This window comes from Hyaena hyaena, unplaced genomic scaffold, assembly GCF_003009895.1.
Source record: "Hyaena hyaena isolate Hyena2069 unplaced genomic scaffold, ASM300989v1 scaffold_2018, whole genome shotgun sequence".
Taxonomy (NCBI): Eukaryota; Metazoa; Chordata; class Mammalia; order Carnivora; family Hyaenidae; genus Hyaena; species Hyaena hyaena.
Window position 1 is genome coordinate 15652 of NW_024082651.1, and position 5190 is coordinate 20841.

Genomic DNA, 5190 nt, shown 5'->3' on the forward strand with positions numbered 1-5190 from the left:
TTGTCCCCTTATTCTGACCCAGGTATGATGATTGCACCTTGTGAAGGAACTTATTGTGGGTCCTGTTTCCCTTCATACTTTCCCTCGAGCTATGAACAGGCTAATGACACTCACTCATAAAAGACTGACCTTTACGTGTACAATTCTGTTCCTATCATTGCGTTAGTCCAAGATGTTCATACAGCTCAGCATATAAATCAACTAACCAAACATGTCTCTCATGCCTTAGCTATTCTAGAAATCATATGGTCCCAACACCATTTGTTGCGTGCTAGAATCATATTCTAGAAATCAATGGTCCCAACACTATTTGTTGAAGAGACTGTCTTTTTTCCATTGGATATTCTTTCCTCCTTTGTTGAAGATTAATTGACCATTGAGTTGTAGGCCCATTTCTGGGTTTTCTATTCTGTTCCACTGATCAATGTGTCTGTTTCAGTGGCAGAACCATAGTGTCTTGATGACTACAGTTTTATAACATATTTGATAAAGGTCTAGTATCCAAAATATATAAAGAATTCATTACATTCAATTTCCGAAAAGCAAATTACCAAATTAAGAAATGGCAGAAGACATGAATAAACACTTTTCTAAAGAAGACACCCAGATGGCTAGTAGATACATGAAAACATGCTCAATATCACTCATCAGTAAGGAGATACAAATCAAAACCACAGTGAGATACCATCTCACATCTGCCAGAATGGCTAAAATTAACAACACAAGAGACAATAGACGCTGGTGAGGATGAGGAGAAAGGAGAAGACACTGGTACCTTTGGTGGGAGGGCAGACTGATGTAACCACTCTGAAAAACAGTATGAGGTCCCTCAAAAGTCTGAAAATAGAACTACCCTATGACACAAATTGTACTGTTAATTCTTCACTCAAAGTATACAAAAATATGGATTTGAAGGTGTACACACATCCCAACTTTTATAACAACATTAACAATATCCAAACTATGGGGTGTGCTCAAATGTCCATCATTTGATGAATGGATAAAGAAATTGGATAATATACACAATGGAATATTAGCCAGCCATCAAAAGGAATGGAATATTGCCATCTGCAATGCAATGATGAGGATGGAGCTAGAGAGGATTATGCTAAGCAAAATAAGTCAAGCAGAGAAAGACAGATAGCATATGATTTCACTCATATGTGGAATTTAAGAAACAGAGCAAATGAACATACGGGAAGGGAGGGGGAAACAGGACAGTGGAAACCAAACCACAAGAGATTCTTAGCGATAGAGAACAGCCTGAGGTTTGATAGAGGGAGGTGAGTGGGAGTGGAGTTAGAAGGGTGATGGCTATTAAGGAGGGCACTTGTGGTGAGCACTGGATGTTGTATGTAAGTGATGAATCACTGAATTCCGTTCCTGAAAATGGTATGCTAACTAAATAAAGTTTTAGTTAAAAATAAATAAGTAAGTAAATAAACAAACAAATATATAAATATGTTTAAAGATTTTTACCAGAGAAATTGGGTTTAAAAAATAAATAAGAGGCATCCTATTGAGAAAGGAAGAAATAAAGAAGTTTCAAAACATTTCAAAAGAAATTAAAGAAGCACTATGATAAAAAATAATATATTCATGGATTAGAAGGTTATTATAATTAAGACAGCAAGACCTCTCAAAGTGTTCTACAAATTTAGTGTAATTTCTATCAAACTATCAATAGCCTTTATTGGTAGAAAGAGAAAGTTGATACTAAAATTCTCCATAATGTGTCTCAGAAATAGAGGAAAGAACACTAAGCCCATTATTTTATGAAGCAGTACTGCCTAACTGCCAAGTCACATTACAAGAAAGAAATTGGTAAACAAGTATCTCTTCAAACATATGCACAAAGATTTTCAACCACATATTAATAAATGAAATGTGTTATTTTTAAAAATAATAATAATTTACTATGACCACGTAGAGTTTCTGCCAGGAATAAAACATCTAACATTCAAAAATAAATCAGTGAGTTTCACTAAATTACTAGAATAAAAGAGAAGAATGACATGATCCTTTTAATAGATGCATATAAAATGATAAATTACAGTTTACATTGATGATTTTTAAAAAATATTTTAGCAAATAAAGAATAAAAAAGAACTTGCTCAACCTGATAAAAACATCTGTATAAAAGCCAAAACTTCCATCATACTTTATGGTGGATACTAAAGTTGAAAGCAGGGGCACCTGGGTGGCTCAGTTAGTTAAGCGTCCAACTTTGGCTCAGGTCATGGTGTCACAGCTGTAGGTTTGAGCCCCACGTTGGGCTCTGTGCTAACAGCTAGATCAGAGCCTGGAGCCTGTTTCAGATTCTGTGTGTGTCTCTCTCTCTGACCCTCCTCTGCTCATGCTGTCTGTCTGTCTGTCTCTCTCTCTCAGAAATAAATAAAACATTAAAACAAATAAAATAAATAAATAAATAAATTTGGAAGCAAAGGTATTTCCACTCCTCATTTCATTTCTGCATTGTACCCTAGGTTCCACCCCTTCAAATAAGTTAAAGCAAAGAAATAAAGGACACACAGGTTAGAAAGGAAAATATTGAAATTGTAAAAGAAATATGTATGTGCAGAGGACATGATTCTATAAATAGAAATGTTAAGTGTTTTACAAAAACATATAATGGATCAAATCGGTTAATTTAACAAGGTTATAAAATACAATGCCAAACAAAATATGAAATGTATTTTATAATAACAATTAGAAATAAAATGCTATATGAAATACTATTAATATCATGACATTTGAAAATTACAGTTTCATTCCCACCAACAGTGTAGGAGGGTGCCCGTTTCTCCACATCCTCGCCAGCATCTAGAGTTCTCTGATTTGCTCATTTTAGCCACTCTGACTGGAGTGAGGTGGTATCTCAGTGTGGTTTTGATTTGTATTTCCCTGATGAGGAGGGATGCTGAGCATCTTTTCATGTGTCTGTTGGCCATCTGGATGTCATCTTTGGAGAAATGTCTATTCATAACTTCTGCCCATTTCTTAACTGGGTTGTTTGTTTTTCGGGCGTGTAGACTGGTACAGCCCCTCTGGAAAACAGTGTGGAGGTTCCTCAGGAAACTAACAATAGAACTCCCCTATGACCCAGCAATAGCACTGCTAGGAATGTACTCAAGGGATACAGAAATGCTGAGGCATAGGAGTACATGTACCCCAATGTTCATAGCAGCACTCTCCACAATAGCTAAAACATGGAAAGAGCCTAAGCGTCCATCAACAGATGAATGGATCAAGAAGATGTGGTTTATCTATACCATGGAATACTACATGGCAATGAGAAAGAATGAAATCTGGCCATGTGTAGCAACGTGGATGGACCTTGAGGGTGTTATGCTGAGCGAAATAAGTCAGGCAGAGAAGGACAAATATCATATGTTTGCACGTATAGGAGGATTAGGAGGAACTTGACGGAGGAACAAGGGGGAGAAGAAGGGCAGAAATGGTGGGAGAAAGGGAGAGAGGCAAATCATGAGAGACTCTTGAATGCCTGAGAACAAACTGAGGGCTGATGGGGATGGGGAGAGGGAAAAGGGGTGATGGGCATAGAGGAGGACACTTATGGGGATGAGCACTGAGTGTTATGTGGAAACTAATTTGACAATAAACTATTTGTAAAAAAAAAAAAAAAAAAAAAAAGAAAGAAAATTACATTTTCAAAATATATTCAAGACCTGTATAGGAAAATCAGAAAACACTACTGTGTGAAAGTCAATATACAACTAAATAAATAAATATGACATGTTAATGGATTCGAAGACTTGATATGTTTACTACATTAATTTCATAAGTTTAATAGAATTCCAGTAAAAATCCTGACAGAATATTTGGAAAAACTGACAATCTTATTCTGAAATTATATCCTATTGTGTAGAAATATACAATATTAAAGGAATCTAAAATAACAAATCAACCTCAATAAAAAGAACACAGGTGGAGAGCTTATCCTATCTAAATAAAAGACTTTAACTACTGGGGCACCTAGGTGACTTAGTTGGTTGAGCATCTGACTTCAGCTCAGGTCATGATCTCACACTTTGTGAGTTCGAGCCCTGTGTCGGGCTCTGTGCAGGTAGGTCAGAGCCTGGAGCCTGTTTCAGATTCTGTGTCTCCCTCTCTCTCTGTTCCTCCCCCACTATGCTCTATCTCTGTCTCTCAAAAATAAATAAATGTTAAAAAAAAATTAAAAAGACTTTTTTAAGCTCCCATAAAAACAACACTGTGGTATTGATATAAAGATGCACATATAGATCATTGGAACAAACGAGACTGTCCATAAATACACCTCAATGTGTTAAATTTTTTACAAAAATACCAAGATAATTCATTGGCGGAAAGAACATACTTTTTTACAAAAAATTATGCTGGGTCAATTGGATATCCATCTGAGAAAAATCCAGCCTCAACTACTCTCTCACACTACACACAAATATTAACTCAAAATGAGTCACAGATCTAGGTGTTAAAAGCTAAACATATAAAAATACTAGAAACCTTATTTTTAAACTTGGGGTGGATCAATATTTATTAAATATCACACAACAAGCATGAACTATAAGAAAAATTAAAAGTTGAAACAGTAATGTTTTAACTCTTCTACTCATTAGATGTCATCTTTTTAAAAACGAAAAGGCAATCCATGGACTAGGAGAACACTACATAAATATATTTATGTATAAATATTTTATATTATGTTCAACTCATATACATGACCTAACATAAATTATATATAAATATATATGTGTATATACATTTATTTATTTAAATGTTTTTATTCATTTCTGAGAGAAGAGGAGGGACAGCATGGGTTGGGGAGGGTCAGAGGGAGAGGGAGGCACAGAATCCGAAACAGGCTACAGGCTCTGAGCTGTCAGCACAGAGCCCGACGCGGGGCTCGAACCCACGAACCGTGAGATCATGACCTGAGCCGAAGTCGGACGCTTAACCAACTGAGCCACCCAGAAGCCTCTATAAATATATATTTTTAATATATAATTTATTGTCAAGTTGGGTAACATACAGTGTGCCTTTGGTTTTGAGGGTAGATTCCCATTATGCATCTCTTACATACCCCACCCAGTGCTCATCCCAACATGTGCCCACCTCAATACACATCACCTATTTTCCCCTCACCCAGCCCCCCATCAAACCTCAGTCTGTTCTCTCTGTTTAAGA